Source organism: Catharus ustulatus, chromosome 4 (assembly GCF_009819885.2).
Source record: "Catharus ustulatus isolate bCatUst1 chromosome 4, bCatUst1.pri.v2, whole genome shotgun sequence".
NCBI classification, from domain to species: Eukaryota; Metazoa; Chordata; class Aves; order Passeriformes; family Turdidae; genus Catharus; species Catharus ustulatus.
Genome location: NC_046224.1, coordinates 72,229,143 through 72,252,019, shown reverse-complemented (window position 1 = coordinate 72,252,019; position 22,877 = coordinate 72,229,143).

Genomic DNA, 22,877 nt, shown 5'->3' with positions numbered 1-22,877 from the left:
TTTGGCCCTAGAAAAGAAGGAGACTAAGAGAGGAAAACTTAAGCGGTGTTGTTCAGCGTGTAGCATAGGGCAAAGGTGCACAAAATCTGATAAGGTTTACCAGACTGTGGCCCAGGAACAAGATCTGGCAGATGATTTGCTCAGGTCTCCCCACATAAGACAGGGAGGGGATGAGGATGAGGATGCAGACTCAGAGGCACCATCAGCCCCAGTCCATTCGTCCCCTCCAATCGCACACCGGACTAGACAACAGAAACCCATAATACAGGCACCTCTGCGAGAGGCAGTGGGACCAGAGGGAGAAAGGATATTGGTTAAATCTCCCTTCTCCTCAATTGACTTGGAGGCATGGGAAAAGGTTGCTAAAAATTACCGAAGTGATCCAGTTAACACTGCTAACCATCTGCGATGTATAATAAAACAACATAATCCAGATTGGAATGATATGCAGTTATTATTGGATGCACTGACTGAGACAGAAAGACAATTAATTATAAAAACTGCAGGGGATTTGGCAGAAGATTTTTATAGAATCCAACAATTGGATGCTAAAGAATATTTCCCACTCCAAAATCCACAGTGGGACCCAAACAGATCAGCAGAATTGAAAAAGTTGGAAAGCTATCGGGAGTGGATTGCAAAGGGAAAAGGCCATTCCCAAAACTATAAATTGGTCAGCATTGTATGAAATTAAGCAAAGGCCCTCTGAGTCACCAACCAAATTCCTCAATCGATTAAGGGATGCAATGCGCCGCCATACGCCACTGGATCCTGGGTCTGACATAGGGATACAGCAGCTAGTCAGTTTATTCCTGGGGCAATCTACGAGTGACATAAGGCGTAAACTTCAAAAGATATGGGGGGCAGAAGGGAGGAATTTAGAGACTCTGGTGGATGAGGCATGGAGAGTTTTTAGTAACAGAGAAGAAGGAAAGAGGGGGCTGGTAGCTGTCGTAAGTGAGAGGGAGAGAGGAAGACGTGGACGGGGACCACCTAGACAAGGCCCGTCCCGGCTGGGCAGAGACCAGTGTGCAATCTGTAAGAAGTATGGCCACTGGAAAGATAAGTGCCCAGAACGAAGACGTGGTGGCCCTCAGGAGAAGGGAAAAATAATTGCACATGTGAATGAAGACTGAGGAGGACCGGTAGATCGCACCCCAGGAGATCCACTGGTTATAAAATTGAAACTGGGGGAAAAAGGGAAAGAGGTGGAATTTCTGGTTGACACAGGGGCAACATATTCAGCTTTAAATAAAACTTTGACACATGTGGGAGAGGATTATGCTACGGTAATAGGAGCAACTGGCGAACCTGAAAAAGCATATCTTTGTAAACCATTAAAATATAGGTTTGGAAAGCAATGGGGTATTCATAAATTTCTATACCTCCCGAGATCCCCAAAACATCTTTTGGGGAGAGACCTGTTAGAACAATTACAAGTAACTATTAAATATAAAAATTGGGAGGTTATTCCGGAGGTAAATGATGAACAGTACATAGAGGCATTACAGTAAATTCACGAATACAAACCGCACGGAGTGTAAGCCGCATATCCGGTGTGTTGGCAACATTGATGTCTTTGTCAATAAATAAGCCACACCCAGAATATTAGCCACACTTTAGTTCGCAGCGAACTTTCACAAAGTCGTCACTTAGTAACACAATTGTGGGATCGCCGGGGCTTACTGGCTTACTGCTGACCTCGGAAACATTGTTTCCAAGTGAAAAAAGACACACCCTTTATTTACAAGCCGAAAAAGACACGAACAATAGTGTGGTCATTTTGCGAGCATTCTCGATGGATCCGCGGTGCCTTTAAACAGCCGCTCAGCCCCGCGCGGGCAGGCAGCTGAGCTCCGAGTGGAGCCACATCTCCGTGCTGGCACAGGAGCGGCCGCTCTACCCCTCGCAGCCCCGCGGGGCGAGTGGCCACTCTACCCCTCGCAGCCCCGCGGGGCGAGCGGCCGCTCTACCCCTCGCAGCCCCGTGGGGCCAGCGGCTGCTCTACCCCTCTCCCTGCGAGCCGATCGCCCGCTTCATCCCTCTCCCTGCGGGGCGAGAGGCTCCCCCAGCCCTCTCCCTGTGAGCCCAGCCAGCCCCGCAGCCGCACAAGACTGAAAACACTTTAAAAAGTACAGAGAAATATCACAGACTTTTATCAAACTGCCGAGGTAACTCGTTGAGGTAACTCACCCCGATAACAACCCCCACCCCTCAGTAACGCCACCATCCACAGGCAGGCAATAAGCTGTTCTCTGATTGGTTCATCGTCGGAACAACGGGAAACCATGGATTTCAAACTGTTTCAGCTCGGGACTGGACTGGTATGATACTAGGTAAGGGCAGATATCACATTTTTGTTCATAAATTAGCCGCACCCGAGTATTAGCCGCACTTCCGGGTTTCCACCAAAATTTTTGAGATTCATCCAGATACTAGTCAGGAGACTGTGCTTGTATATATTGGCTTAGGCTGTGTATGTTTAAGAACTGCTTGTGCTTCTGTAGAAATAGATGATAATGTAATCTTATCCACTAAGAACCATTCTAACCTTTGTATTTATAGTTTTGTTAAGATAGTTGGATGTGACTTTTCATATGTGGCACCAGTTACATTCCACCAGTTGATAAGATCTAATTACACAATATATCATAGATTATTACCTACACCCATTGGAATGAATCTTACATTAGTAAGGCAGCTAATGAAACACCAAGACCTGACAGAAATCCTGAAAGAGATTCAGGAAAATGGGCAAAAGACTCTGGTTACTGTCTACCATGATATAAAAGAGATAAGCAAAGTGTTACAAAGAGTAAAACAGGATGCAACTCATCACTGGTGGGATGCACTCTTTGGATGGTCACCAACTGCAACTGGGATTCTGAACACGCTTTGCCACCCTATCATTGTCATGCTGATATTAGTAGGTGTAAGTCTGGTGTTGTCTATTGGAATACTTGTTTGGAACTGGAGGATGTTAAAGTGGATAGTGGCACTGACCTCCCTAGTGACAGTATATGGTAATGTAATGAGGGATACATTCCGAGAGGGGCAAGCTGTGAAGTTAGACTGGAAAAGAGACAAGTATCGATATTAAGTAAAAGAATTTACTAATTTTCCAGAAAAGGGGGGACTGAAATAGAGAAATTCAGATTTAAGAATTAAATATTTAGAAAGATTTTGATTGAAAAGGGGACTGACAAAACTATAGTGTCAGCTATAATTTATGGTACTTGCAAAACAGGAAGAGCAGCCAAGCTGCAGGATGAAGGTGGCAGATTAAAATAGAAGAACAAAGACCCACAGGATGAGGGGGTCCCTGGGAAGAGAAAACTGATGCTGAAGTCCGGAAATTGACCAAAGGACTAAGAAGAGAGCATGCGCAAGAATACAAGGTGAAAAGTTCAAACTGAGAGGAAGACGACTTTACTTCATCTGAAGACCCCCAAAGACCACCAGAGCGACCCAAAAGGAACAATGCGCAGTCGCAAAGAGGCGTGAAACTAATTTCCATATGAAGCGGGGATAGGCAATGAATATGTATTAGGCGAATTGCATATTCCTAGTTTGTAGAGAATAAAAGGCCGCCAAAGGTGTGCATGCTTTTGGAGGAGTTATCCCCCATGCACCCATGCACCCAGCGCTGAATAAATACATACCTACTCTTATAACTTATTTCTGTGAGTTATAGAGTGCTTTCCGCGCATCAACAGCACCACCACATCTGCACCCAGCTCAGCCTGAGCAAATGGTGGCCGAGGAGCGATTTCCCGGGATTAAATCACCTCAGCCCTGCCCCGCGCAGCCGCACTGGGGCCTCGCGTACTCGAGCCGGGCCCGCCTCCAGTACCACCCCTGAATCACAGCAGTACCGCCCCTGAATCACCGCTGCGGTACCGCCCAGTCCCGCCCCGGTGCTGCCTGGCCCCGTCTCCGGGTCTGCCCCTGAATCACAGCCCCGGTCCCACCCCTGAAACCCCGCGCCCGATCCTTCCCTGTCCTGTCCTTGGTACTTCCGGGCCGCGCCTCACAGACCCCCGGTTCCCCGCCCCGCCCGGGCCGAACTGGGGCTGCTCCCACCTTGCGCGGAGCCCGGGGCGCTGGGGCGGGGCTGCCAGTGGGACCGGGGCTCCTGGTTCGGTGCTGTCGGTGCTCACCGGGGCTCCTGGTTCGGTGCTCTCGGTGCTGAGCGGAATCGGCCGGGCCGGGCCCCCCAAACCCCACTGCTCCCCTCGCTGCCAGGGAAATTTTTTACCAGAGTAGGCAGAGAATTCTTTATGAGAAAACTCAAAAGTCAGGGATACAGCATCTGAGGGGAGAGGAGAGATTCTGGTATAAATTCAAACCACATTGGGAAAAATAAATTTATGGAAGAGTTCATTTCCTCTCCCAGGCTGGTTTCTATGTGATCGTCTGGGTCCCAACTGCTCCCTAGGGCTCTTCAACCTGTGGGCCTGGAAGGACCTGCCAGGTGTTAAGCACGGCACAAAATAATGGGAAAACTCTGTTCAGGCAATGGAGCCTCTCAGTAGTGTCCCAAAGGTCTGGCAATGCCCAGTAGCTCTGGAGGGAATTTCAGGGATCCCAGCACAGCCCTGCTGTTGTGTTCCTCTGGAGCTGACACCTCCCAGCACCCCTGACCAGAGCTTGGGGGTCCCAGCACAGAGACCCTGGCACATCTCACTGCTTCTTCCAGTCCCCTTTCACCAGGATCATTTCCTGGCTAGGAGCACCCAAAGCCAGCAGAACTGGCCTTAACAACTTTTTGGAGCATCTCTCCTCTTCCTTGCCAAATCCCCACTGTCAAAACCCAGCCTGAAGCTTGGTTCCCCATCCCCTCAATCTCCAAGGAATTGGGTTTGGATTTCCCAGTCCAGCATGGCAGAAATCCTTATTGTATATCCTAAGTGCAGTAATTGCTTAATAAATAATTGAAAGAAATAATTGAAATTAAAGGAATGAAGAGAAATTAAATAAGAGCTGCCAGTTCCAACTAAGGGATGCTCAAACTCTTTATCAATTATTTGCTTTAATTAAACAACTCAAAGTAATGAACACCATATTGATACAGTATGATTCTTTTTAATTGAGTTATAGAGGAATATGGCAGGATGCAAAAACCTTTACAAACCCAGGAACTCTTTTAAGAGATCTGCAGGGAATAGCTGCAGAGACAGTCTTGGGATTCAGGGGAAAAAAAACAAAGTTTTCGGTCTTATCATCTTCCACTATGTCACCATTGACAGAACACACAGCTTCACCCTCAGGGACACGTGGAGAGTCAGAGATTTTACACATCCTGCCCTCACTTCAGCCTTTCAGCAGGTAGAGTCTGCAGAGAGAGGGAAGAAAATTGATCAGAACGGACAGAAAATCACCATCATTCATAAAGTATTAAGGAGAGCTGTGAGAACTTCCCCAGAGCTTCACTTCCCTGTGGACTGAAGGCTCAAAGTTGAAGCACAGGCTGGATCTGCCATGGACAGACTATGGAAACCCTAGAAGTAAAAGCTACTGGCCAATTCCATGAAACATTCCAAAATCAGGCTCCTGAGATGTGACCCTCTCTTCTCTCACCTGGTGGTGGAAGCACAAGTGATGATCTTCCCTCCTGTAGGTGTTTTGGGATCTGCAGTGAACTGCAGGGAGAACAACCAAAACCCAGTTATTTCCCACAACTGGAACAGAAAAGTGGGGGGAAAGGGCACAGGGGCACTGCTGGTATGAAAAACTGGGATCAAGACCCTCCAAACCAATGGAAGCAGAGACTGAGTGACAAGGCCTTTGGGACCAGTTTGCTGGGATTTATAGGAAAAGTGACGAGTTTTATTTTGGCAATAAAGCCGGGTGCAGGAGCATCCCCAGGAGCCTGGCCAGGTGCATGTGCCTGTCAGAGAGCTCTCCCTTCCTGGGAATCTGTGTGCCATAGGGCTGTGGCACTGGCCATTAAAACACTTCCTACCTGTCCTTTCACAAGGCAAGATGGTTTTTCCCTACAGCAAATATTTTTTCAATTAAGAAGATAACACTACACTCAACTGGAGAAGAAAAAAAAAAAAAAAAAAAAAGTGAGATCTGTTAAGTTTTTCTAAGCCAGGCAAAAAAAAAGAAAACCAAAACACAAACCAACAATAACAATGAAAAAACCAAACCTATTAAGTGCATTTCAAGACAGGATAAATCAGAATGAGGTGACTTTGTGCCAGCACAGCATTAGAGATGGGACAGCAGGAGACTCACCAGGCAATATTCCCTGCAGACGCTCCATTCTGAGCACCCCAGCTGCAGTATCCTCGTTTCTCAGACTCCCAGTTCTGTTTCCAGGACTCCCATCAGGAAGCTGATGGCTGTTTCCAGATGCAAATCCTCAAGGAACCGTTGGTCCCAATCACTACTCCTCTCCCCTCTGCTCCATCCTTTACCCCTTTTCCAGCCACAGCTGCACCCAGGACACAAAAGGAGGCTCCCAGGTGCCTCCTGAGACCCAAATCACTCCAGGTGGATCAGGACATATTTTTTCTTCACATTCTGCGATTCACGTGCTTGCCTGGAGAAAAGCAACCATTTCTCCCATGCGTACCCTCAGTTTTCACTGGACACAGGAGCTGTGCTGGGGACAGGAACAGAGATGTTAGAAATCCACCCACACAAGTGTCAGAAGGAATTCAGCTCCTGAGTCTCTTTAGGCAGCCAGCTCTGAACCACAGGCTGCTGCCCTCCACATGCACGTTTAAATATAGAGGTGCTGCTTGTCACCAGCAAATCTGATCCTTTCTACCCAATCCAAAGTGAAACCCTATCTTGCATAGCTTAACAAAGACAAGAACCCACTTAGACACCACCTCCAGCTTGATAAACTTTGCCTTATTCAACCTCCCACCTCTAACATGAACGCAAGGGCAGCTCATGGCTCTCTTCTGACATGCAGAATGAGGTCTGCTGCTGCTGAGCAGCACTCAAAAACTTGTTAGAGCACCAACTGCCTCACAAATTACACTGCAGTAATGTGAGCTCCTGTGGCAGATGTGGCAATAACAAAATGTTTTAATTACCTGAACAGAAAAGAATGCAAGACCCATCACTGCAGGCTAAACTGGAGCACTGCTTCAAAACAGGGCAGTGAAGGTGGAGGGTAGAAGCTTTTTTAACAAACAGGGTCTACCAATGGAGCACAATGGGGAAATTCATGCCAAGTTTTTGGAGAAAACTTTAAAACTCACAGTAACAAAGTTAAATACTGTTGGGTAACAAAAAGAAAAAAACAAAACCAAACCCAACAAAACCCAAACCCCAAAAAAACCCCCAAACCACTTTTGGGATTATTCTTGCTTTATACCACAATTGCTTGATTTTAGTGAAAAACACTGGGAGCAACACTCTTACTGTATGAGAAACACTGACAATGAGTCAAATGCACAGTAAACCAAACACAACCAAAAGCAGCATTAACACAAAAAAACTCCTGCTGAATTACAGTAATTTCACGATTATAAGCCGCACCTCATTATAAGCCGCATTTTTGGGTGTCAGTAACTTTTCGTTCTTTGTCCATATATAAACCACACCTGATTATAAGCCGCAGGTTACAATACCGAGTGTGATAAAAGGTATCTATTTTAACACCATCTGTTGAGGGTGGGGGCAGTGATCCTTATCTCCGTGGGAGATATTCTGCTAATGAGCCATCCATTGAAACCAGGCGGGGCATTGTCCTTCAGCTTTTCACAACCCATCCTTCCTCCAGCGAGTCATTTTCTGCTCATGGCCCATTGAGTCCCACTGTGTGACTGATAAAATTACTTCATCCCATTGGAAGTTGCTGCAGCCAGAGGGAAGAGCCCAACATTTCTTACCAAGATAAAACAGGGGTTTTGGGACACTAAGGGAGCCGCTTTCTCCACTGGACTCCAGAGGAAAACCAGATTTCTCCACATCACCACTGGACCTTTAGAGGGAAACTGCACCTTGTACAGGAGCACTGCTCCAACTGAACCCTACAAGAGGACTGCAGCCACCATTTAATCGAACTGCTACCAACACCCTCCCTGATGGGGTGTCAGGTTGTACTCCGACTTTGTCAGGGTTTGGAGTTTGTTTTTTTGTAGTACTGTATTTCTATTTTGATTTCCCTAGAAAAGAACTGTTATTCCTAATTCCCATATCTTTGCCTGAAAGCCCCTTGATTTCCAAATTATAATAGTTTGAAGGGAGGGGGTTTACATTCTCTATTTCAAAGAGAAGCTCCTACCTTTCTCAGCAGACCCCTGTCCTCCAAACTAAAACAGCAATTTTTCGTTCTTTGTCCATATATAAGCCGCACCTGATTATAAGCCGCACTTCGGGTTCGGACCAAAATTTTAGTCAAAATGGTGCAGCTTATAATCGTGAAATTACTGTAATTGCTCAAATGCATCCCAAGCCTTGCTGAAAGGAGTGTCACCGTCAGCCTGGTTTGGTTTTCTCCTTTTGAACTGGTAAAACAACTGACCTTCAACACCTCATGAAAAAACATTTACGTAATGTTACCAAAAAATCCTTTTCTTACACCGTATTTTAGCCCTGAACTTGCAAATCCCCCACCAAAATAACAATTCAGCACATATGGCTATGGAGTCATTCCTGGCTTTGAGCACGAGTCAAACTAAACCTGTGGAGACAAAAAAAAAAGAAAAGTGACTTCATGCTGTTCCTTTGGAAATTACAAAATCACAAGGAACATTTTTATTAGCTTAGGAAAATGCACACCCAGTTCAGTAGATAGGGAAGTCAGGAGATAAATGCTTTGCTTTCAGGGACAAAAATTTAAATAAATATTGACATGAAACCAGGAGTCTACAGATTGCCTGATAAGAAGTCCTTATCAATAAAAAATGCCTGGGGTGTCCTGAACTCCTTGGCTGGGACACAGCCTGGGCCAGTACTGCTCCACCCGTGGCCTGCAGCCCTTTCACATCTCTCTGAGTCCCCACAGACCCTAGAGGATTGCAGGGCCAAGTCTCACCTTGGCCATTCTCTGCAGTTTAAGTGCATTTCCTGCCAGAGCTGCCTGTGCAGAGCAGAACACACCACTCAGTAGTGCTCAGCCTCATCTCCAGAGCTGTGAATATCCTCTGTACCTGCAAAATAACCAGGGAAAGGTTCTTGCTTACATACAGAATTTGACAACACAAAGAGCATGCGTGGATGTCAGAGAGGCTTCAAATCCCATCTCACATCACCAAATCTTTTCATGGCATTCTTTCCCTGCTACTTTCACGCTTTGACACCTCACCCCACTCCAATATTCACTGTGCACACAGTAACTTTTCCAGCCTTGGGAAGTGTCAGAGCCACACACTCAACTTTTACTGGACAACCTTCAGCTTCCATAGTCAACTTCCTTACACTGTTTTCTCCCAGCTATTCCTACCTGCAACCAAAAGATTTTAGTAGGGCAAAACATCAACTTGATTTATGATGTAACATTTCAATACAAAGTTACAGCAAAAGCATTAAGTCCATTTCCACAAAAGGCAGAAGGAACGTGACTAAAAGTGAAGTGAAGATCTGGAGAAGTCAGTCAGAAGTAACTAGAAACAACACATTAAATAACCCAAACATAAATAGGAACCCGGTGCTGAGCTTGACACACAGAAAATGCTAATTTGAAGGAACAGTTATTGAAAACCTTGCATAACACAGGACAGCGATGACATGAAGCCATCCAGTGCATGTTACAATGCACAGAATGGCTCTGGGTGAAACAAGCTGTTCTGCAGGATCTGTTGAAGCATACTGAAGTTTTACAGAGGTGATTTAAACAAAGAATGGTATAAGGTTAAATCTCACCCTTTGCAGCATCTCTCCTAAGACAGTTCGAATTTCAGGAATAAGTGGTTCCTCAGGAATAACAGCTTGCTTTTCCGGGGTTCCTGGAATAGAGCAGATATGCCACAGTTTAGGTCATGCACTTCCCACTCCAAAGCCAAACACCCAAACACGGCACTGCTCCAGAGCCCTGGGAGACACCTATGGATTCTGGGGCTGCAGGATACAGAGAATAACTGCAGACACCAAGAACAGCGCAGTGCTGGGTGGGGGAAGCAGCACTGCTGTGCAAGGAAAGATGTCTTGAATACAGCTGCAAACAACATGCCAAAGCTGCCGACCTGTGCTGGGCGTGCTCCTGAGACTGTGAGGGTTTGTTTATGCTGTTTGAGTGACTCGGTTCGGTTGAACCCGGCTCAGTTCGGCTACTGGGCTGGGCAGAGCTGGACGGGGTTCACATAATCTCGGCAGTATTCGGGACTTCGGCTACACTCGGCTACACTCAGTTTCACTCAGTTTCAGTAGGCACTTCAACCACACTCAGCTTTTGCCGGCTCAACTCGGCTACAGTCAGGTCGCTTAGCTGGAGCCCGGTTCAGTTCGGTCCAGCTCGGCCCAGCTTGCTGCATTCCCCGGGGCCCGGCTCACTCCCGGAGGGTGGCGCGGGCCGAGTCGAAGTGCCCCGCGGGGGAAGGCAGGGGCCGCCTCGCATTAAACGCGCAGAGCTCGGTGTTTTCCTGCCGCCAAGTCCCACGGGCAGCCCGGCCATCGCACGGGCACGGACGGGAGCGCGGGGCCGGGCAGGAGCTCGCTGGGCAGTGCCTGCACCCGTGCTAATTAATGGGCACGAGAGCAGCGCTGGGCTCGGCCGGGCTGGGCTCGGGGGTGGCTGCAGTACCGAGCTGTGTCCACACGGGGGCAGCACTGTGAGGGTTCTGGCTCAGGGTGGCTGCAGTACCACGTTGTGTCCACATGGGGGCAGCACTGTGAGGGTTCTGGCTCGGGGTGGCTGCAGTACCGCGCTGTGTCCGCATGACAACAGCACTGCCGCCGAGCTCAGCCTGGGTTGCGGCGCTTTGGGGACACGGAATTGGGGGACAGTCCCAGTCCTTCAAAAAATTCCTCCTAAATGAATGCCCCAAAAAAACCCCGAGCAAAACTAAAAAAAACCTCAGCCTCTAACCAAATAAAAACACATATTGGTATATGCATCTGTATTTATATTTATAATTTTTTATGTCTGTATTCAGTTATTGTATAATTGTATATTTCTATTTTGCTTATATTATTTATGAAAAACACATCTTCTAACCAAATAAAAGCCAATAAAACATTTAAACTATAATAAAAACTATAACTTTTTTCTATTTCTATACTCATATTTATAATTTATATTTTATACATTATATATTACATTTACATCATTTATATTCTATACATTTCATATAAATTTGTTACTTGTATTTGTTTATATTTCAATTTCATACAAATGTATTTATATTTTGATTTTTTCCTATCATTAATATTTTATAAATATTTTATTTAAAAAGCCTGCCTCTAACCGAATAAAAAACAACTCCCTCATTTGCATCTCATTTTTATTTAACCCCCCAAAATTCAGTTCATACCACAAGGAATGTGCAGTTCTGGCTTTTCCCTGTACAGTATTTGTACAAAGGACCTGGGCACAGCAATCAGTCCTGAGTCGTTGAATAAATTCTGGTTTACATTTCCAAGGTTCTCGTTCTGGCACTGCCTATTTGCAGATCTGGGTTGGCATGTTCTCCTCCCCTCAGGACCACATTCGAGAGCAATTGATCAGATTTTGCAGAGAACTCCCAATGAAACCCAGATCTTCAGTGAGCAGAAGATCCTCTGGGGTTTAGTTCCTGTTGCAAGTGGAGGGAAGATGGCTTTTTGTCACACATCACAGTAGCAGTGATGGATCAGGGTTGTTTTTTTTCATTTAATAAAAAGGTAATAAAAATAAACCAGGTCTGATATAAAAGTCTTTTAAAAACACCGAAGTTTTTTAAACCCTGTCCTGGGGTGACGTTATGGTGGCTTGTATCCCCAGTCGTGTGTTCTGTTTAAGCAAAAGTTTGTTTAGTCTACTTATCAGTTGGCTCCCCTCCCCCATGTCTGTGCTTGGGAGGCTAGCTCTGCTGGCACAGGCGGGCTGCTTGCTACTTGCTGGCTGCTAGCTGCTTTTGCTTGCTTTGCTTGCTTTTGCTAGCTTTAGTTTGCTTTTACTTATTAGTTAGGCAGTCCAATCTATTTCTGTGGACTGTTCTTTGTTCTTTCTCCCCTTTCCTTTCTGTATACTTTCTGAATCTGTTTGGACCGGACTTGGATCACCGAGGAACACCAGGACCCTGCAATTTGAGATCTGCAGCAGCCACTCTCAGCGCTGGACACTGACACTACCCACAGGAGAGATTTTCCTGAGTTTGTCACCCTCTCACACCGGTGAAAGAGTTCTTGGTCATCCGGGGTTGTTAATTTTCTTCTCTTGTGTTGGGAGTGTTTTGTTTAATTACAGTAAATTCACGAATACAAGCGGCACGGAGTATAAACCGCATATCTGGTGTGTTGGCAACATTGATATCTTTGTCAATAAATAAGCCGCACCCGGAATATTAGCCGCACTTTAGTTCGCAGTGAACTTTCACAAAGTCGTTATTTAGTAACACAATCGCGGGATCGCCGGGGTTTACTGGTTTACTGCCGACCTCAGAAACATTGTTTCCAAGTGAAAAAAGACACAGACAATAGCTGCAGCAGCACCCTTTATTTACAAGCCGAAAAAGACACAAACAATAGTGTGGTCATTTTGCGAGCATTCCCAATGGATCCGCGTTGCCTTTAAACAGCCACTTAGCCGCGCAGGCAGGCAGCTGAGCTCCGAGTGGAGCCACATCTCCATGCTGGCACAGCCCCCCCGCTCAGCCCCGCAGGCGAACGCCCCCCCACCCCTCTCCCTGCGAGCCGAGCGGCCGCTCTACCCCTCGCAACCCCGCAGGGCCAGTGGCCGCTCTACCCCTCTCCCTGCGAGCCCAGCCAGCCCCACAGCCGTACAAGACTGAAAACACTTTAAAAAGTACAGAGAAATATCACACACTTTTATCGAACTGCCGAGGTAACTCGTTGAGGTAACTCACCCCGATAACAACCCCCGCCTCTCAGTAAAGTTGTCATCCACAGGCAGGCAATAAGCTGTTCTCTGATTGGTTCATTGTCGGAACAATGGGAAACCATGGATTTCAAACTGTTTTGGCTCGGGACTGGACTGGCATGATACTAGGTAAGGGCAGATATCACATTTTTGTTCATAAATTAGCCGCACCCGAGTATTAGCCGCACTTCCGGGTTTCCACCAAAATTTTTGTCTAATTGCTGCGGCTTGTATTCGTGAAATTACTGTAATAAACAGGTTTTTTTTCCACTTTTTCCTCTGAGGAAATTCTTCCCGAACCCGGTGGTGGGGAAGGAGTCTTGGGGGGTATGTTTGTTTGGTTGGTTGGTTGGTTGGTTGGTTTTTTCCCTCTCCTGGGGGCTCCTCCAGGAGGTTTTTTCCCTAAATTTGCCCTAAGCTAGGATAACCCAAGGAGACCATCATAATTCCCAAGTTCAGTCTTCTATTCATACTGGTTTTGCTATCATTAAATCAATCAAGTTCTTTTAAGAAATAGTAAATCATCATGACTAAACCTCTGACTCCTTGTTATTTGCACTTACAGCTCCTTGTAGGAATCTCTTTTCCCATCCTACATTGGTAAGAGGATGGAAATTAATGACACACATGCACAAACACTCTGATTCTTCAAAAAGTTCAAAATGCCTGTAATAAAAATGATATAAAGTAATACGGTGTCTCAAACTGTTGAAGAAAAGGGAAAGTGGAGCTTTAATGTCTCACTGAGGGATGTTGAATAATATCTTCCCCCTGAGTTCCCACACAATAATAAAATTTTTTTGACCAAACAAAAGTAAGATTTCTTTGACCAAACAGGTTAGGTCTATATGAGAACAGCTCAGGAGGCCTTCAGGGCTCACAGTGATGATGGCAGAGCACAGAATGTTAAAGATGAAGTGTTAGTTCCCTGAATTAATGCCCTGATATAGCCAAATCTTTTTGCAAAGAGACATAATGGTTTCTTCTGCTTGTTTCCAAGTTCCCAAGCCATCCTGTAATTCATGACCTGCACTAGTGCAGACCAGTGGGGCAGTAACAGATCCAGCTCCTGAGCTCCAAGCCATGTGTCCCCAACGTAAATCAAAGTCAGGAATACAAAAACAGCTGTGGAAGAAAGATGAGAGAAAAATCAGAAGAGATGTTCTTCTATTTCCACACAGAAATACTAGACCGAGCTGTTTACCTCCAGGACTATGTTTTAAAATAGTTCCCTAACCCTTTTCCTAGATGGAAAATTGGAGTGGTTTTGCATGGGCAAAGTCAATGACCCTGCTCACAAGAAGGAACAAACCAGTCTCCTGTTAAATCAAGCAGTTTGAAATCTGACCTATCAGCTGCTGCCATGGACAGCACCTCCCCAAGAAATCTGAGGATCCATTCACCCTCTCTTTTCTACTGGAAGCCACAGACAAAAATACTACCATCAGACATTGCAACATTTCCAAGCAATACCTACTCCTAGGAGCACAAAAACCTGGTTCCCTGGGAGTGTCAGCTCAGGGCTTAGCACAACTTGTTCTGGACTTCTCAATTTCCTTTCCTACCAAATTTAATCACTAACATCCATCAGGAACACTCAGTCTGCAGCCCAAACACCTAGTGGAAATGGAACTTTAGAAGCTGCTGTTCCTAAAATACCTCAGTTGAACTCAATGATATTAATCTAAACTCAAAGACAAAAGTAGCCCAGTTGGGGCAGAATATTCTGATTATTGTGCTCACAGAGCATACACAGCACAACTCGTTGTGTGTCAGTGTAATTAACACAACAAAAGCCCCAGAGAAATCACATTTTTAATTCCAATATGAAACAAAAGAAAGATGCCTCTAATTAACCACCTAGGGGAGAATGAGATTTCATTGTATTGTTATGGCTTTTTTCTATACATTCCTGAAGAATTACTGGATACTTAAAATGGGACTCTTACCTCAAAATCAAAACTGTAGAAAAGCTGCAAAAAATATGGTACTTTCCTCAGGTCCAAATACTGGTGTGACAGAAGGAATCTGTTTACCTGTGTGTACATGTGCTCCTCTGTGAAGAGAAAAAGCTGGCACTGTGGAGGAGGACAACATTCCCACCCCACAGCCACGGACAGCAGTAAATGGAAGCTGCACTGAGCAGAGCTCCAAGCTGGGAGAACAGCCCAGGAACTGCAGAAGGTCTTTGCTCTGGGCTCATTACATTGCTGGCCATCCCTCCCCTTCTCTTCCCCAGAATGAAAAGCTCAGTCAGGAGTGCTGAAGAGATGAACACTCCCCAAGGCTCCGTTTGCCACCCCAGCAGTGACACACGCAGGAAGGTCCCGTACCTGGCTTCAGCATCTACTGTGCCACTAAGCAATGCAGAGGGTCAGGGAGAAGGTGAACCTGAGCTCTGGCTGCCTGATTCCATTCTGCACAGCATCCAAGAGATCCAGTAACTGCAAGAGTCCAGGGAGAGAAGCCTGAGCCACAGTCCAAATGAACACAACAGGAGCATGAACACATCAGTCAGCTTCTGGGATGTTTCACAGGCTACACAGGTCAAATATCAATTTCATCAGCATTTCCATTCCTACTAACAAAATTCCCAAGAATTTCTACAACACATTTCCCACTTTCTCTGTCCACAGATTATAACAGGAGGAAACACCAAGCAGCAGAGGAGAAACAAGGGGAGAGAGCGATGACAAAAAGCTTCTTTCAGCTGTCTCACCACACACACATAGGTGGATGAGCAAGGCAACATCTCTCCCACACACGTCCATGACCTATAAGGTCTCACCTGCCAAAGTGGCAATGGAGCTGAGCCTTAGCTCTCCAAAGCTCTCCAAAGTCAGCCCCTTCCAGACGGGAGCAGAAGGAAGCCAGGGCAAAACACGCAGCCACTCTCATGCTGGGGCCATAGCTGCTCAGGGCAGCCACTGGGAGACCCACGGCAGTGGCTTCCACAAACTTGTGACGCACCACCACACACTCTGTCGGGGGACAGCAGAGAAGAAACAGAAAGCACCCGGGTATGTTAGCACTGACATGTCCCAGTGTATGTAACAGCACTACAGTCCTTAACATTTCTGATCATGAGCACCCATTTCTGGCTCTACTCCCACACAAACCATGGCCTCAGTGCACAAAAGCTCCTCCAGCTGGCAAAGGGCTTCAGCAATTCACTCTGAACAGGAATTTGTTACCTAAGCTGAAATTCATGGGGTTGTTTTCATTAATTTTCTTGTATTTATGTGAGACAGAGATGGTCCTGCTCACTAGGCCACGCAAAGCTAGGGGTAAATTCTGTAAAGACATCCTGTAGCCCACTGTTTCAGGGAAATCAAGTACAAAGAACAACAAGAGGGAAAATCATCTCTCCAGAGCATTTCTGGGTGCCTGAAAGACCAACACTAAAAAGCCTCTGTAACAGAAAGGAGTCCATGAATAGCCCATAAACCACAGCAGTTGTCCCTGTGCTGGCACCAGTGACTCTGCTGGTACTCAGCCAAGTACTCAGCTGTATCCCTGAGCCCTTCTGGGTAAAACAAAATCCAGCAATGACCAGAAACCAGCCCAATAGAAAACAGGAAAGACACCCTTCAATGTAGTATTTACCTTCCACAGCATCTTGCCATCAGGATTTGGAGTTTCTCCTTTAAGGGTTTGTGTTCTGTGTGTTTTGAAGGGTTGCTGCCATTTCTACCCACTGATGGCTGGAAATGACTTGGCGTGAACCTTTCACCTTACCTCCAGGAATGGAGCACAACGGCACCTCAGTGGTATTTAACAGCTACCGATATACCCTGAGTTTAGCAATAATATTCCTCTATTTTCTTGTCATTTACATTAATAATATTCCTCTATTTTCTTGTCATTTACATTGAGGTCAAGAGAAAGTTTCTAGAAACAAATATTCCTATTTAAGAAGAGGCTGAAATCTTACTGCCAAATACCTACATCTGGTCCAATGATTTCCCCCCATCACTGCTCAGACTAGTGTGAGTGTGTGTATACATATGTATATATATATAATATTATGTTTAAAAAAATCACACACTATTTCTGTCCCTGTACCAGCCAGTTCTCTCATCTTTTTCTCAACTGCTCGAACTAGTAAAACTCCATTTCATGCCTGGCAGTTTCTTATTGCCAGCTCTACTGTTTATGGGCCAGGTAAAGCAGGGTCTCCACTTCACTGAAAACATGCAGTGGTAATATTTTCCCTCCTTCTGACCCTGGAGAGTGTGTTCAACAACTAACATAAAATAACAAGTTCTTATTACAAAAGTATCACAATTTAATTCTATGTCTGACATATGGCTTGTTTAAAGGACCTTGAGAACCAGGATGGAAAAGCTTTCCACAAGATGTTTATCAGAGCTAAAGATAGATAGAACTTGCTATCTGCTCAACTCCAGACTTACTTTTTCCTCAGTGAGCACTAAACACTGTGCAAAAAGTCCATGTTTATGTATTTTGAGGGCACTGTGCAGCCAGGACAAAGAGCAAATAAATAAAGAACTGGGAACAAGAACAGCTGACATGGTTTACAAGCACCATGGGACTGGGATTCATCAATCACTTGGGCCCTTTAAAAATGCCCCTCTTAGGACACAGATTCCCAGTCTGTGTGGAGAAGCTAAGAGGACTATTTTCTCCTCTCCAGGTTCAGATTCAGAACAGCCACTGTCTCTACAGCTCCACAAGAACATCATGCACAGCAATTCCCTCAGCTTTGGTGCTTCCCACATCAGCAGCCACCTGCAGTCCTGCTGGGGCTGCCACAGACAACAAATCCCTCCCTTCAGGGGTGGGTGCTGCTGGCCGTGTACTTTTTCCAGCTATCAGCACTAGGTGCCAAAGACACCAGCTGTCCATGCTCCTCATCCCTGTGCACCTCAAATGCCCAGCATTAACTGGATTGTCTAAGAACCCTCCAACTGCAAAATGCCAAAGAGTTCTGGTACTTTTTCTCCTCAGAGGACTTCAAGACTGCTCTTTTCCTGCTGCCAGGACTACACAGAGCAGGTCAAACCATAGCTAAATACAGGCTAAGAACATTCAAACTGGTGCTCTACTTGCAGGGGTCTGGGTGAGCAAGGGACTGTGTGACTGCACTGACAGACCCTAACAGCCTGCCAATTGCTTCTGACATGACTGCTGTGGGAAGCCAAATCCAGTTGTAACTACACCAGCTCAACTATAACCAGCACAGAGAGAGAGCTGGTTAGGAAATCCCTTAGGCTTCTTGTCTCCCTTTGACCTCTGAGGGCTCTCTCCAGGGACAGTGTGCCTGTGGAGCACAGCAGGGATGTGCAAAGTGCATGTGCAAAGTCAAGACATGTCACACAAGAAACCTGCTGACAGTTCACAGCACCAGCCTATTTACCAAACACACTGGCCTTATGCCCATCTATCTGGTGGAAAATGAGTTGGCTGAAGTTTCCCTGCTCTATAACCACAGCATGTGAGAAGCCCCATCTCCAGCCAGTTCACTCACAGCCCTCAGAGTAGTTTGTTTCTTCCCTCTAAAGTCAGCCACAAATTCCTTGCAGGATTAGCTCTTGGATCAGGGATAACAGAGCTCCAGGTGCAGCTCCTGCAGCAGAGCAACCTGACACTAAACGCCAAAGAAAAACACTCATTTTACCTGGTCTGGTCAGTTCATTGAAGAGCTGAAGTAGAAAACAAGGATCACAGAAGTCATCGAGGCTGTTGACTGTTTCATCTTCTTATAGTGACTCTTGTATCTCCTGAAACCAAATCCAAAACAGTATTTGTAAGGCTCTTGCTGTATATCCAAAGAAGGGTAACCATAGGCAGGCTGAACCAAAAGCACCTGTGATAGCAGCAGCTGGGGATGCTGAGGGAACGACAGAATCTCTTCATCATCTTCTCTCCATCCAGCAGACACAGAATCTCCTCCATGCTTGACTGCTGCCACAGGAACTTCCCCAGACTCTTGCAAGTCTTATGATGCTCCACAGCAGCTGGATCCCACAGCAGGATCCTTAAACATCATTAAAGGTAACTGCGTTGCAGCAGGGTTCAGCACTGCAGCTGGCTCGTGAGCCGCAGCACCTCTGTCCTGGGGGGTACACAAATTATCCACCTTTGCTCTGTACCTAACTGAGAAACAGAAAATAGAAGTGATTGGGCTCCTCAAAAGCAAACAGGATGTCAGTAACACACTCAAGACTCGACTCCAGATTTCTCTGCTCCCAGTATCTGAAAAGGCTTTGACCCCAGTCATGTGCAGGAATATAAAATGCATGTCCAAACTGAAGAGCTCCTAAAGTACCATCCTGAGTGAATGCACTTGTGACACCAAGCTTCTGGAATACTGTAGCTGGCCTCAAAGAATCCATCCTGCTGATCTACAGAAATGCACTCTAAAGGTAAGACACATACCTACAGTAAGCAGCAAAATCTATTCCTTATTTTTCATTCCACTAGAACTTTTTTCTCTTTTCAGGTGTTTTAAAACTTGAAAGCTTGTTTACATGTTACTCATCAATGAACACAAAATTTGTTATCAACATGCTGCCCTGAGAATTTCCCCTCCGCTTTTCTTACACAGCTCTTTCAACCACTGCATGTCAAACCCCTGTACAGTGGAGAAAAGATTTGGTTTGAGGTCAGGCAGCATTTCAGTTGCCAGTGAAGAAGAAACAAAGCCACTCCTACAAATGAAGTACCATCCAATTTATATTCCTCTAGAAGGATATTCCTCATGAAAGGTTTGAATGTTTAAACATCACAGGACCTAGGTGCACTTCAGTGATCTTACTGCCTCAGAGGAACTGAAAGAATCAATCCAAGACTTCAACTGGGTTAAAAATACCAGAAAAACAGATAAACAAGAACCCAAACAAAATAAAAACCCAAACCCACCTTTCCCAGTAGTTTTAAAAACAGCATAAAATGAATGTAACATTTGGATCCAAGCAGAGGTAAAATTTAAATGCCAATATTCTGGAACTGTTAATAACTCTGCAAGTATTTACATGGGTGGGTGTGTTGCTGAGTGGAGAGAGCACAACACAAAAAAGACAAGATTGACTGTATTTAGTATAGGAAGAAGATGTTTTAAAAATACCTCTTGTCTGGATCTTTGTGCCATGTTCTTCTATTGACCTTAGGATGGTTGACAAAAATAGAGAGTGCTGTGTGACCATCACGTGAAGTTTGGAGAGCTTGACTAAGCTCTGGCTAAGTGAGGATTCTTTCTTGTATAGTAACTGGATGGCAACATTCAGGACTTTCAGAAATGTTTCATCTCTGTAAGGGTACCTTTGGGAGAAGGATCACAGAGAAGTCAGATCCCAACCCAACCCAAGGAAACCTGCTTGAAATGAAAAGCTGTTCAAGAAATGAGAACTTGGAAAAGAAAATGAACTTAGTAAACCAAACCAAATTAAAATGAAAACACTTCCCCGAGTCCTGTCTTCACAAGACTGCACCAGTCATCTGGGTCCACTTCCCCAACCACACACTGTGTGCAGCAAGCCAAAGCAGATGTTGGTTCACGTTTGGCATACAGCCTGTTTTTGTCCAAGAGACACACTAAGAACCTGCAAGCCAAACACTCACATGGGATGATCAGAGGATAACAGGGAAAAAAGCTCATGGATACAACAATCCTAACTCCTGCTCCAAAGGAAACTGCAAGTGTTTTGTTGGTCTGGGAGCAGGGGAATATATGGACTGTATGGAATTAAAAAGCAAGCTGGGTTGTAGGTTCCAAAAACGCACTGGCCCAATACTCTTCAAACTCTCGAAGCATGAAAGGAATCACAACTTGACAAGTCAAAGCAAGACTGGGTACCAGGTTTCTGTGTGGTTTAGTTATCCAAGCTTTGCATGTGGCACACAGGGTGGCTGGCGTAGGTGTTCCTTACAACTAATGTGCTCTGAGGAGCTGGGAAGCACAACAAACCAGTCAGTCTGGAGGAGACTGACAGCTGCACATACCAACAGTCCTGGGAATGCAGGTGCCAGCCTCGGCTGGAAACTCCCCCAGGATGGGATGGACACAGTGAGGTGGCCCCAGGCCTGCACAGCCAGCCAGGTCCTACAAGGGAGTCTAAGCAAAAGCCAGCGAGAAGGCACAGGCATTCCCTGCTCATAGACGTGCAGTATTATGTGTCACAGGGATTTGTGTTCACTGAACTCAAACCAAGAGCACAGAACACAGGGAGCAATCAAGCAGTGTTCTTCAAGATCAAAGTCTGGATTTCTATTTATAGTCAACCAGATTTTTACCCCAGACTTCAGATGGCATGGCAGCTGGGTCTTGGCAGAACTATCTCTATCACCTTTTTTAATAATAAAAAAAAAAAAAATCCACTGGTAATCTTTGATTTCTTACTCTGAAATACCTAAAACTCCTGTCCTCAAAGGGGATTCTTACCAAAAAGCCATTGTCAAGAACATGAAACTGCTTCATATAGAAGGATTCTCAAACCCCATGGAGACCAGATTCCCCAAAACAGGAAATCAAGCCCAATCTGTTTTTACAAAATCTTCAAGTGCCCAATCACACATATGCATACATTCCCACTGTGGCAAAGCAGATAAGAAGTCTCACCAATAATTCCTCTAACCTCAGCAGGATGACCCTGTCCACCTGTTGCTTACTTTCATCTCTACTGCTGCTGTACGAGGCAACTCACCCCTTCATGCAGGCTGAAGAGAGACGTCTCCTCCAGGAATGCAGCTCCTCTGAGTTATTAAGCACTCTGGGTATGGCATCTGCCATGGTCCAACTGCAGAGAGATCATGATTGATATTTTATTAATATTTTAACTTGCTTTTGTATATGTTAAAGATACCTTGCTGCCAAAGTGCACAGCAACAGATTCTCTGAGGAAAGGATGCTGTTACTGCTCCCATTGTCATTACAGTGCTTCCCAGGACAAACCGTGCCCTGAGGGAGGCAAGCACATGCTACCCACCTCTCTTCATTCCCTGCTCTCCCCAGAGCAGCAGGAAACTGCTCCATTAGATCATGCAACCCTTTGCTTTCCAAAGGTGGCAACAACTTTGAAGGAATTTGCAGTCTCACGGAGACCTCGTGCGTCGCTCCGGCGTCCTGAACCCCAGCGCAGAGCTCCTTCCACAGGGCTTTCCTCAGGGCAGGCCGGACAGCAGAGACAACTGCTGTCCAGGAGAGCAGAGGGCACAGGTCCCACCACCTGCAGATGTCAATCAATAACACACTAACCCCAAAGCACTTTCTATTCCAAGCCCGGACAACTCAGTTTCTAGGAAATTATGCTGCAGCAGCTACCAATCTGTTACAGAGAAGTGCTCCAGAGAGGCTCACTTCTTTACCAATCCTCTCCTTCCCAGGGTGCTGACAAATTCCTATCACTGCTTGTAGGTAGAGCTACAGCCCCAGTCACACTGTTTCCTTTGCTATTTACATTTATGGGCAACAAGAGAAATGAAATGAAAGTGATCCTGCTCTAGCCAGTTGGATCCTAACTCATTGTTCGCTGGTGGAGAATTTAACACACTTGTCCATAGATGTAATGCTGCTGTGGGTTTAGAAAGTTCTGGACTGCCAGTTTAGGACAGCATAACTGATAGGGGTTAGGTTTAGGGTTAGGGTTAGGGTTAGGGTTAGGGTTAGGGTTAGGGTTAGGGTTAGGGTTAGGGTTAGGGTTAGGGTTAGGGTTAGGGTTAGGGTTAGGGTTAGGGTTAGGGTTAGGGTTAGGGTTAGGGTTAGGGTTAGGGTTAGGGTTAGGGTTAGGGTTAGGGTTAGGGTTAGGGTTAGGGTTAGGGTTAGGGTTAGGGTTAGGGTTAGGGTTAGGGTTAGGGTTAGGGTTAGGGTTAGGGTTAGGGTTAGGGTTAGGGTTAGGGTTAGGGTTAGGGTTAGGGTTAGGGTTAGGGTTAG